This window comes from Balaenoptera musculus, chromosome 14 (assembly GCF_009873245.2).
Source record: "Balaenoptera musculus isolate JJ_BM4_2016_0621 chromosome 14, mBalMus1.pri.v3, whole genome shotgun sequence".
Lineage (NCBI taxonomy): Eukaryota > Metazoa > Chordata > Mammalia > Artiodactyla > Balaenopteridae > Balaenoptera > Balaenoptera musculus.
The window spans coordinates 74005207-74016584 of record NC_045798.1 but is presented as its reverse complement, the minus strand read 5'-3'; the positions used below and the strand labels follow the sequence as shown (position 1 = coordinate 74016584).

The 11378-nt window shown below is 44.7% G+C and overlaps 1 long non-coding RNA gene across 1 annotated transcript; it reads right to left on the bottom strand.

Moving 5' to 3' along the window:
• Window positions 1-532: 532 nt before the first annotated feature.
• On the bottom strand, window positions 533-8331 carry LOC118880223. Its single transcript, XR_005016236.1, has 3 exons — window positions 7887-8331; window positions 3772-3960; window positions 533-2564 (listed from the first exon to the last, which is right to left on the bottom strand). It is a non-coding gene; the product is annotated as an uncharacterized LOC118880223 (long non-coding RNA).
• Between the last annotated feature and the right edge of the window lie 3047 nt (window positions 8332-11378).

The following is an 11378-nucleotide window of genomic DNA, read 5'->3' as shown; positions in this document are numbered from 1 at the left end:
GTCTTTCACAGATGGATTTGCAGTTTAATCTAGGAGTCTTTCTGTTGTCACAATGTCCCTTTAGATTTCTGGAGACATTCTGGGACCCTAGGCTGGCTTGGTGGCCTATCGGTGAGGTGCATGGGGATTGTTTGCGGCTACCCTTGAGTTTTCTTTTGATAAGAGAGGTCGGTCGTCTGTTAACTAAACCTGTTGGCAGTAAGGCCATGAAATGTTTTCCTTTCTGGAGTCAGTTGGCTCATTTCTTGTTCAGAGTGTCTGGTTGGTCTGAATTTGGTCGCAGAGGCTCAAAAAGCTGTCAGAAGCTCAGCGCTTTTGTGCCAAATGGAAGCCAGGAAACCACTCCCCGGACAAGCCCAGGCTGAGATCCCTCCTCTGCCATCGCTAGGTACCCGGAGCTAACGTTCGTTTAGCTCGGTGCTTTCTGAGCCCTGACTTCTCATTACAGTCAACTGGGAGGCTTAAAAAACACCAACGGCAAAAAAAAAAAAAAAAAAAAAAAAAAAAAAAAAAAAAAAACAAACACCAACGGCAAAGCCCTTCACCCTGAGATGCTGCTTAATTGATTTTTTTTGGGAGGGGGCCCTGGCACTGGTATATTTTTGCCTCTTTTCAATAGACTATTTTTTCGAGCAGTGTTAGGTTCACAGCAAAATGGAGCCGAAAGCACAGTTTCCATATCTACCCGCTGTCCCCGACGCAGACTCTCCCACCGTCTGCGTCCCCCGTGAGACTGGGACGTTTGTTACAACTGATGAGCCTCCACCGACAAGTCATTACCAGCCGAAGTCCAGGGTTTACATCAGGGCTCACTCTCGGCATTGTACAACCTATGGGTTTGGGAAAATGCGTAGTGACATCTATCCACCAATATAGTATCATACAGAATTGTTTCACTGCCCTAAAAATCGTCTGGCACTCGTATTTTTTTTAAAAGCACTCCAAGGGATTCTAGGGTTCAGCCAGAGCTGAGAACTACCAATTTAGAGCTTCGTGTGTGCCAGGCCCTGCTTTAAGCACTTTACAGGAATTAACTCCCATAATCCTCATGTCACCCCCTGGTGTAGGCCCCGTCATTGTCCTGAGCCACTCAGTAGCTTGTCCAATATCACATGGTAGACGGGCAGCGTGTGAACCCAGGCAGGCTTGCCGCTAAGTCTGTCCCTTACCCATTATACGCTGTACTGACTTTGTAACCTGCTTCCCCGATCTGCTCAGAACTGCACCTGAGTGAAGAGGAGAAGTAGAATTTCCCTGGCGGTTCTCTCCTGAGCAGAATTCTGTGCTTCCAACCCACAGCGCCTGTCCTTCAGGGCCCTCTCCCCACACAGCTCATTTCTTCTCTGTCCCTTACACACGACCTGCTTGTTCCAGCTCCGATACATCTGCCGGGAATGCCCTCCCCTCCTCCCCATCCAGCCAAAGTCTAATCCTCCCCGCTGGGCTCGGATTACCTGCTCCTGGCTCCGTTCCCTGAGATCCAGGCCACCCTGACCTCTCCCCTCCTATCCACCAGAAGCGCTCACTGCCTCAACTGTGCCTTTTGGAATATGATGACGCTGGAGTTTGCAAATCACATGCTGCTCCCTGTTTAATACCTGAAAGTCTTATCTCTCAGCAAAATTGGTAGCGCCCCCAGGGAAGGAAACAAGTCTTATTCCACCCATTTTTTCTCTCCCTTTTCAAGTGCCATGCAGTGTGCCGGGCATATGTGGTCGTAGGTCCAACAGGACATGTGGAAGGCTGGGGTGTCCCTGCTTAGCCAGAGGCCTCAGGAGAGCGGGAACCCTCCTTCCTCCCCCTGGTACCCTGTGCAATGTGGTGGGCATCTCACAGAATGACTTCCGCTCTTCCCTAAATGACTGCTCTGATCTGCTTCCCAGTGAATTGGAGCCTGAGGTCCAAACCCTTGTCTGGGATGGAAAATCGTTCACCCTCTGGGCCCTGCCCACCTCCTGGTGGGCGACTCTTCTTCCTCACTGGCCTGGGTCCACCCCACTTTCTGCCTGTGGTTTGGTGTAAACATTAATTACATCCCTCCTCACTCTCTAAAGAGTCCTGCTTCAACAGTAAATCATGCAGTTGCCCTAAATTTCAGCTTAGCACTCCGCCGGGAAGCATGGTTTGTTGATTTCCGTGAGGGCCCAGAGCTTTCCCACCTCCTCTCACCTTTGGCCATTCCTCTTGCCCGGAGTGATCAGCCCCCTTCCCAACCTCAGGCATGTACCATCTTTCCTGCCAGAATCCTACTATGTATTTCCTAGACCTGCTTCAGCTTTCAGGTTCCTAGGACACCATTATCATGTGCCACCCCTCTACTCCCAAATTTCTATAATTGGTCTGATTTTTAATGGTTAGCACGTACTGTCCTGTACTGGAGCTGCTTATATAAACACCTCGTTTCCCTTATTGGATGAGGAGCTCCTGAGGTGGGCCTAGGAATTTAACAACTTTATCTTCCATACAGAGGCTAACTCAGTGCCTTACACGTGGGAGATATTTCTTCCTTTTTTAGTTGTGTAACTTAAGAGAGTCACGTCTTCTTTGGACCTCAGTTCCAAAATCTGTAAAATAAATCATCTCTGTATCAGTCAGGGTCTAACCAGAAAGACAAAAACCAAGCATTAAATGCAGGGTTACACAGGTGATTGAGCCAAACAGGCGGATATATTCCCATATCCTTCACACTGTTTCTGGTTGCTAGTCTGTTCTTATGGTCATAATCTGTGTGTGTGTGTGTGTGTGTGTGTGCTAGTAGTGGTGTAGTATAGTGAAGACAGAGATCTTATAATACTGTTCATTTTTATTAGGGGAATTTGCAGCTAAAATCCCTAGCTGCAAATTTGTTTTTGCATTTGTTTTCCTTTTGATCAATTTCTTGAACCTGATATGGTTTTGACAGTTTTGTCCAGTTTCATAGTTGTTATTGGAAAAGGGGATTTACTAACTTCTTCCTCTGCCATATCTGGAAGTCCCCATATTCATTGATTTTTGAGTGTTGATCCAGCCTTGTATTTCTCAGATAACCTCACTTGTTTAGAATGTATACATTTTCTAAATATTGTGGATTCGGCTGGCTAATATTTTTAAGGACTTTTGCTGATATTGGGCAGGGAGGTCCCCCAGAGATTAGCATCAGCAGGAAGCCGCCATCTCCTATCTGCAGAGACAAAGGGAGGGGGCAGGGCTACCAGTTCCGGATGGGCCTGTCCTGTAGGACCTGGAGCTACAGGAGGGTAGAAATGCCTGCTAGAAATGCCACCTGAAGCTGGCTTCTCATGTCTTCCCACCCTCCCATCTCCTGCCTTCTTTTGGTCAAACGCAGCAGAAAGCTGGTGGTCCTGGGAGCTGGGGAGATTGAGCCTCCAGGAGCCAGCTCTGTGATACAGAGCAAAAGAGGGGATGGTGGGCAGAGTGGGTGGGAGGTAGGCAGTCCCTGGAGCAGCACGGCCCAAAGGACCCCTTCAGCTCTCCAGATGTGCGGCTCAGTACATCTGTCAGATAAATAACTAAATAAATTGGTACACGTACAAGGAATCTCCTCATCAGGTTTGAAATATGTCCAGCTGCTTATGGAAAATTTCAAGAAATTCTGTGTGTTTCTTGTATTAGAATTCTTCCATCTCTATAATAAACATAGCTTTGGGGCATATAAGAGGCTTGCTTATTCCTTTAGGTATTCTGAATAAGTCAGTTTATAAAATGGATAGCAGCAGTTAGGCAAGTCATAAAATACAGACACTTAGTGTCAGAAAATATTATGACCCTCACCTGGTGCTGTGACCGCGGAGGGGATGAGGATGTCATCATGTAAGTATTTATTGAGCCCAGCCTCTCCCCTTCATGCTGCACCGCCAGGCATGGCTCAGGGAGGGGGCGGGGAGACACTGCAGACTGCTTGTTCCCAGATCTTGTTTTCTTCCACTGGAATGTGGAACACGTGATAAAATAGAATAATATCTGAAATTCAGAGAGGATTCCAAATCTCACCTCTAGCCGGTAGTTTCAGCTTCCACTCCTATGAACTCTTGTCTTCAGCGGGCCTGGCCAGATTGCACAGTTTGAGTGTCAGCAATTTTAACATTGCTGGGAGAGTTTTCTTGGGAGCTGGCAAATGACCTCCAGGAGACAAGAGGGGAAAGGAACAGCGAGAGGAGCTGGGCTAATCTGCTTTTCAGTCCACATGGGGAGTAGTAACTTATTTTATTTGTGCCAGTGGAATCATGAATAAATAAACGTATGAAATAATGCATTTGAAAACACAACACCCTTAGGGGATGATGCTGGTGATGGTGATGATGATGGTGACTGAAGTGTAGGGATTTAAAAGTGTATCCGGGGCTTCCCTGGTGGCGCAGTGGTTGGGAGTCTGCCTGCCAATGCAGGGGACACGGGTTCGAGCCCTGGTCTGGGAAGATCCCACATGCCACGGAGCAACTAGGCCCGTGAGCCACAATTACTGAGCCTGCGCCGTCTGGAGCCTGTGCTCGGCAACAAGAGAGGCCGCGACAGTGAGAGGCCTGCGCACCGCGATGAAGAGTGGCCCCCGCTTGCCGCAACTAGAGAAAGCCCTCGCACAGAAACGAAGACCCAACACAGCCAAAGATAAATAAATAAATAAATAAATAAATTTATTAAAAAAAAAAAAAAGTGTATCCGGCAAGACGGGAATAAAGACACAGACCTACTAGAGAATGGACTTGAGGACACGGGGAGGGGGAAGGGTAAGCTGGGACGAAGTGAGAGAGTGTCATGGACATATATACACTACCAAATGTAAATAGATAGCTAGTGGGAAGCAGCCGCATAGCACAGGGAGATCAGCTCGGTGCTTTGTGACCACCTAGAAGGGTGGGATAGGGAGGGTGGGAGGGAGACGCAAGAGGGAAGAGATATGGGGACATATGTATATGTATAACTGAGTCACTTTGTTATAAAGCAGAAACGAACACACCATTGTAAAGCAATTATACTCCAATAAAGATGTTAAAAATAAAATAAAATAAAGTGTATCCATTTGGATCGGTCTTTTGCACTGGTAGCTAAAGAAAAAAAATGATTCCATGTCTTTAATTGCACTTGTTACATTCTGTTCCCCAGCCCCTTGTCTTCATATTCTTATTTTATAGCGTTATTAGTCCTGTGGATACTTGCCCTGGGCTCGTAGTTCTCACTCACATTTATAACCCTTGCTCACAAGGCACAAAACCATCCTAAGTTGGTGCGATCCCAAGGAACTGCTAGAATTAGCGCCCCCTCCCCGCCTCCTGCCACCCCACCTCCACCCCAGCATGGATGGAAACCAGCATCCTCCTTCCCAGGTCAACGTTTCGGTTAGCCCATTGTTTGCCACGATCGTTATCCACTGCTGCAGGCAGCCACGATGTTAAATTATCGCCTCTGAATTTTTTGGACAAGTGCCCTCAGGGAAAATATTGTTCACGCTGGGTGAGCTCTGAATCAGGTCACAGAAAGACAGTCTTATGAGGTGTTCCAGGAAAGCACCAGACAGGTCAAATAATGATGATTCCCTGGGAATGGGGCTTTGGAGTTGCTCCAACCCTGTTCTGCTTCCTTCAGTGGTTGCCAGGCTGCTGATTTTCACTGTGATTGTGGGCTCTTGGTTCTCGAGACTACCATGGAACTAGGGATGGGGGGAGAGGACCAGGGCAAGTTAGACTGCAGAAAACTCACTGTTCTTACTGAGATTCCGCCAATTTTTGTTGAATAAATGCTACCTACATGGCCTTTGGCTGATGTTCAGAGTTCTGAAAAAGTTGATTCAGACAAATTTTGCCAGCGTTCTTGTTGCTTTTATAAAGGAGGAAACTTCCAGGCGTCCTTATTTCACAGTTTTTGCTGATGCCCTCCATCTTCCACCTCTACCTTGCCATTTAGCACAGAATTGACTTACATCATTACGATAAGTGAATATTTATATTATTTTCTTAATTTAGAAATTTGGAAAACTTGTGTCCTTCGTTATAAGCTTGATAGTTTCCCAATAGTTCAAAGTTGTTCTTATACAATCAGTAGTAATATTAAGGAATGGGATTCTTAAAAATATTGTATATTGAACCATATTAATATTTGGAGATCTTATGAACCAAGTTTTTCCAAATGACTAATACATAATGTTACAAAATCATACATGGGTTAAAGATGTATGTAAAATACAACGCAGACCAATGGATTCTATGTAACAAGTATGAAAAATTCACTGGTATGGTTTCAGATTCCTCATTGCAACTAATCTTTGTGTAGTATCAAAGAGGTTATCTGCAATCATATGAAAAGACCATTAAAATACTGCTTCCTTTTCCAACTACATATCTGTGTGAGGACAGATTTTCTTCATATACTTCAACCCAAACAATGTGGTGTATCACATTGAAAACAGAAGCAGATACAAAAATCCAGCTGTTTTCTATTAAGCCACATGAAAAAATGTAAAGCAATACCACTCTTCCAATTTTACTTTGTTTTGGAATAATATAGGTATTTTTCATAAAAATATGTTATTTATGCAAACATGTAATGAGTTAATTTTTGTTATTTTTGAAGGGATAAACAAATGTTTTTGATTTTTCTCAGTTTTAATTTTAATATGGTCAACATTGATGGATATAACCCCCATAAACAAACATTCTTTGAGTGTTCAATTAATTTTGAGGGTTTGAAGGGGTCCTGCTGCCAAAATGTTTGAGAACCTCTGGTTTAGGCTAATTCCAGGTGGTTCAAGCTCAGAAGAAGCTCCATCTACTTAAGGTCACATGCATCCCTTTTTCTCTAATATGGAAATGTTTAACTCAGAAAGAACCTAGAGTATTCAGGCAAGATTTTCACAGCAAAGTGGAAGAAGGCTGCTGTCTCCTTCAGGCAAAAGGAAAGGTATGCAAGGAGAGAACGCAATTAATTGTTCAGGGAAATTCTTCCAGGATGGTTTTGCATTCCTGTCAAATCACTGTGCGGCACACTCTGCCAGCATCTTGCAAAGATTCTAAACCCCAATGCTATGTTCATACCATTTCAGCAGCTACCACTGAAGTCCCTTTTTGGAACTCCCTTTGTCCTTCTGGACCGCACCATACAGCTTGGCACAGAACTGACCTACAAAGTTCTCTGAGAAATTTACAGTATCTCCCCCCGGTAGATGTTTAGTCATTTTAGGGCTGGACATGATGTCTCCCCCATCTCCCTGACTCTTCTTCAGCTCTTACCATCATATTGGTTCATACTGTTGTTGTCAGTTGACCCATCAAGATGAAAACTTGGAATAGAAAGATTTTATTTGCAAATATGATCTCTCTTTACACCCTATCATTTCCCTTCTCTGAATGTCCATTTTCTAACAGGATTCACAGAGCCAAGCAACAGAGTCAGAGGCTCTGGTTTCCTATCCAAGCTCCACCACTTACCTACTTTGTCACTTTGGAGAAATGGCTCCTTTGAGCCTCAGTTTTGCAGACAGGGAGCAGCTAGCACACTATAATAGAGGAGGTATTCAGCAAAGGCTGGGTTCCTTGCCCGATTTTCTCCACCTCCTTGTTAGGATGCTTAGAGATAATCATTAGGGCATGCCAACCGCAAACCATAACTCTCTCAAAGGCACTCATTAGCCGGTGAGAAGTTAGTTATACTTAATCCAGTTCCTTTTCCTCTTTAATGTACTCAGGATGACTTGTAAATCTTATATCAGCTATAACACATGTTCCATAAAGTCCCACATTACTAAATCATAACATTTCCCAATCTGTTAATATAGTCATTCAGAAGTTAAATATATTTAATTCATTTATTTTCTCCATATTTTTCTCAAATTTGTTTTGTTTTCCCTCCTTGATTCTGGAGAATCATCTCTATTCCCTCCTTTATTGCTTTCTTACCTGGTCCTTTGTGCCTCTTGGTCTTATTTTCCTCGCTTCCTTTTCCTTCTTCCCACGCAAGTTATAGTACCTTCAGGATAACTGGTTTGTCCAGCAGAGGGATCATGGCCTGGATAAATCAGGAAATCACAATTACTTGGGATTTTCTAGTAGCCCATGGTGCTGCTTTATACCCCTTGTAAGCTCTCCACTGAGGCCGAATCTCCAAGAACTAATCAAAAAGAGGCATGAAGGGAATGATGTGGGCAATGTGAAACTCATGCAAAAGTCATTTTCTCTTCATGCCTCCCTCAGCTTTAATTGAAGAGACCCAAGCCTAATTAATGGTGATGAGGATGAGGGTGTCTCCAAGGGTGGACCAAGGACAATTTGTAGCAGAATGCATCTGGGAACTTGAGAAGTAAATTCTTAGGCCCTTGACTCAGATTCTGATTCAAGAATTTTGAATGGAGTTCCTTGATAATTCTTCTGCATGCTTCTTGAGAACCAGTGATAACCTGGTCTTAGCACTGCCTCATCCTTTTTTTTTTTTTTAATTAAGTTGTATTTGATCTACAACACTGTATAAGTTGAAGGTGTACAATATATTGCTTTGATACATTTATATTGCAATATGACTGCCATAGTAGCGTTAGCTAATACCTCTCTCACATCACGTAATTATCATTTTAGCACTTTTACATTCTTATAGAGTACGTGTGGCATAAAGTTTCTGCTTTACAAAGTCCCTTCACATTGATTTTTTTTTTTCATTTGAACCTCAGAATAACTTTGTGAAATAGACAGGAGCAGGTACTGTTTCCCCTGGAAAGTTGCCCTAAATTTTAGTCTCCCCAGGCTGTTGGTCAGGGCAAATCCAGAGATTAGCTTTGGGTCAGGCTTGGCCAACCTCGACCACCCCTGAATGTCTTCTACTTGGGAACCAAGTTACCAAAAGAAACAAGGTATTAATAAAATTGGAATCAGTCTGTGATTTCTGAAAATGAGGCCTATGTGAGCAGGCACCCAACGACTGAGGGCTTATGAGCACATGCGCTCAGGAGACAAAGAGGTCCCTCCAGGAAGGAAGAGAGAGGATAAGGAAGGCTGTGTCCCATAGCTGTAAGCATCTAACACTGACCCTCCTGGGTTAGATATTTGTGCACCTTTTACATGCACCAGTCAGTAAAGATCTGAGCATCATGTCTAAGTCTGAGCCAGACCCTCAGCTCCTGCCTTCTGAAAATGGTTGGCTTCTGAGCTGGATAATACATAGAGTGAGATCAGCAGTGTTACAATTACAATGAGGTCAAATGAGATAAATAAGAGTGCAAATATAAAGCAAGTATAACAAGTTTTTATTGGGACTGCAGAGCCTGGATAAGGGTCTTAATGGTAAAGGTCAACAAAGCAGGTCAGGCTCCAGGCTCCGTGTGGCTCCAGTCAAGAAGGGGAGGAGCCACAGAGCACCGCCCCTCGTGGAGCAGGGAGGGAGAGCAGGCTTGGTGTGATCCAGGATTCGGTTTCTTCCCTGCTGGGCCAAAGCCAAACACCTGGCGGGTCTTGGTCAGGATGGCATGTGGACATTGGTTTCCAGCCAGAGGGGTTCATGGCTGTGATTTAGGCTTTATAATCATGTTAAATTAAAGAGGAAATGGCACTATGCTTCATACACATAGTCCTAGTATGGTATCATCTCTACAGCCTCCTGGCAAGAACCATGCCTTCTTAGCATGGTCTTAAAAAGAGTTACTGGGCTTCCCTGGTGGCGCAGTGGTTGAGAGTCTGCCTGCCAATGCAGGGGACGCGGGTTCGAGCCCTGGTCTGGGAAGATCCCACGTGACGCGGAGCAACTGGGCCCGTGGGCCACAGTTGCTGAGCCTGCGCGTCTGGAGCCTGTGCTCCGCAACAAGAGAGGCCACGATAGTGAGAGGCCCGCGCACGGCGATGAAGAGTGGCCCCCACTTGCCGCAACTAGAGAAAGCCCTCGCACAGAAACGAAGACCCAACACAGCCATAAATAAATAAATAAATAAACTCAAAAGTTAAAAAAAAAAAAAAAGCTCGTAAACTCAGTGATCAAAAGACAGGCAACTCATTTAAAAAAAAAAAAAAAAAAAAAGAGTTACTGCTTATACTATTCCACTACAGGAGTTAGAGTACTTTAGTTATTTGTGTATAATACCTTACTCCAGAAAGTAATGCTTTTTCAAACTCCCATAACATAGAATGACTTAAAATAAAAGGAGAGAAGAAGAAACTAGAATATAAAACGTTTCTCCATTCGTCTGAGTAATTCATAGCATTTTCGATTTGGGGTAAGTTCGTGAAGAGTCTTAAGGGAAAATGCTGAGCATCTCAGCCAGTTGCCTCTGACCACAGACCCCTTCCTTGGGGGACCACAGATCTCCTTGAGTGTGCAGGAAAACCATGGTCATTTTCTGTGTGTGCCATGAGGCAAGAAATGTAGGCATGCAAACTTACCTGTATCTTCTCTTCATCCTAGTGGTACCCAAAATGACGCTGCTATTTATCAAATCTCTGCTAAAAACTGTTTTGGGATGATCTGCTCTGCAGTGAAGACCCACTGAAGTGGATCTTCAATCCACGGAAGTGGAGTGTCCGTCAGAGAATCAACAGCTCTCTCTTAACCCGAAAGACGACAGGAACACAGTTTGCAAACATGAGACATATGAGCAGGAAAGCACACATCGAATCGATGAGAAAGAGCATCCTATAAGGGAGAAGAAAGTATTGCCTCAGGTCCTCCCGCATCAGCTGACTCCCCCTCCTCCAAATTCAATGGTGCCTGCTCACTCCAGCTATTGGCTGATAATGACCTTGGTACATCCAGTTCTGAAAATCCCTTGGATGTTAAAGACATGAGGCAAACTGAAGAGGCTTGTGATCCCGATAACACAGAGGACATTGCAGAGGGGTTGCTTTGTTCTAATTCAGGTAATATTCCCGATAAACAAGATGTCTGTGGCCACAGGACAGTGCATTCCAAACTATCGAGGTTAATGGATGGTGCCTTAGACACTAATGGCCCTAATGAAGAAGTCTTAAACTCTAGTCATCAAGATCCCAAAGTACAGAAATACATCAGCTTTAGCCTACCTCTGACGGAGGCAGCCTCTTCCCCAGGTGACAGGGCCACGAGCAACAAGCCAGTCAGCCGCCCGGCTTCCAGCATAGACGTTGACAGCGATTATGAACTTTGCTCAGCGATAACCCTAACCTACACCGAGGAGTTTTCAGACGATGACCTGGAGTATCCGGAATGTTCCGACGTTATGACAGATCACTCTAATGCAATTTGGCAAAGGGACCTGCAGGGGACTGAGCGTGTTTTTTTATTAGAAAGCGATGACGAAGAGATGGAATTCAGTGAGCGTTGCCTGGGTGGGTGTGAGCATTTCCTCAGTGAAATGGGTTGTGAGCCTCTGGTGTCGGATGACACCGGGCCTATGGATGCCACCGCTGGCCTCTGTGGTTATCACTCAGCATCCC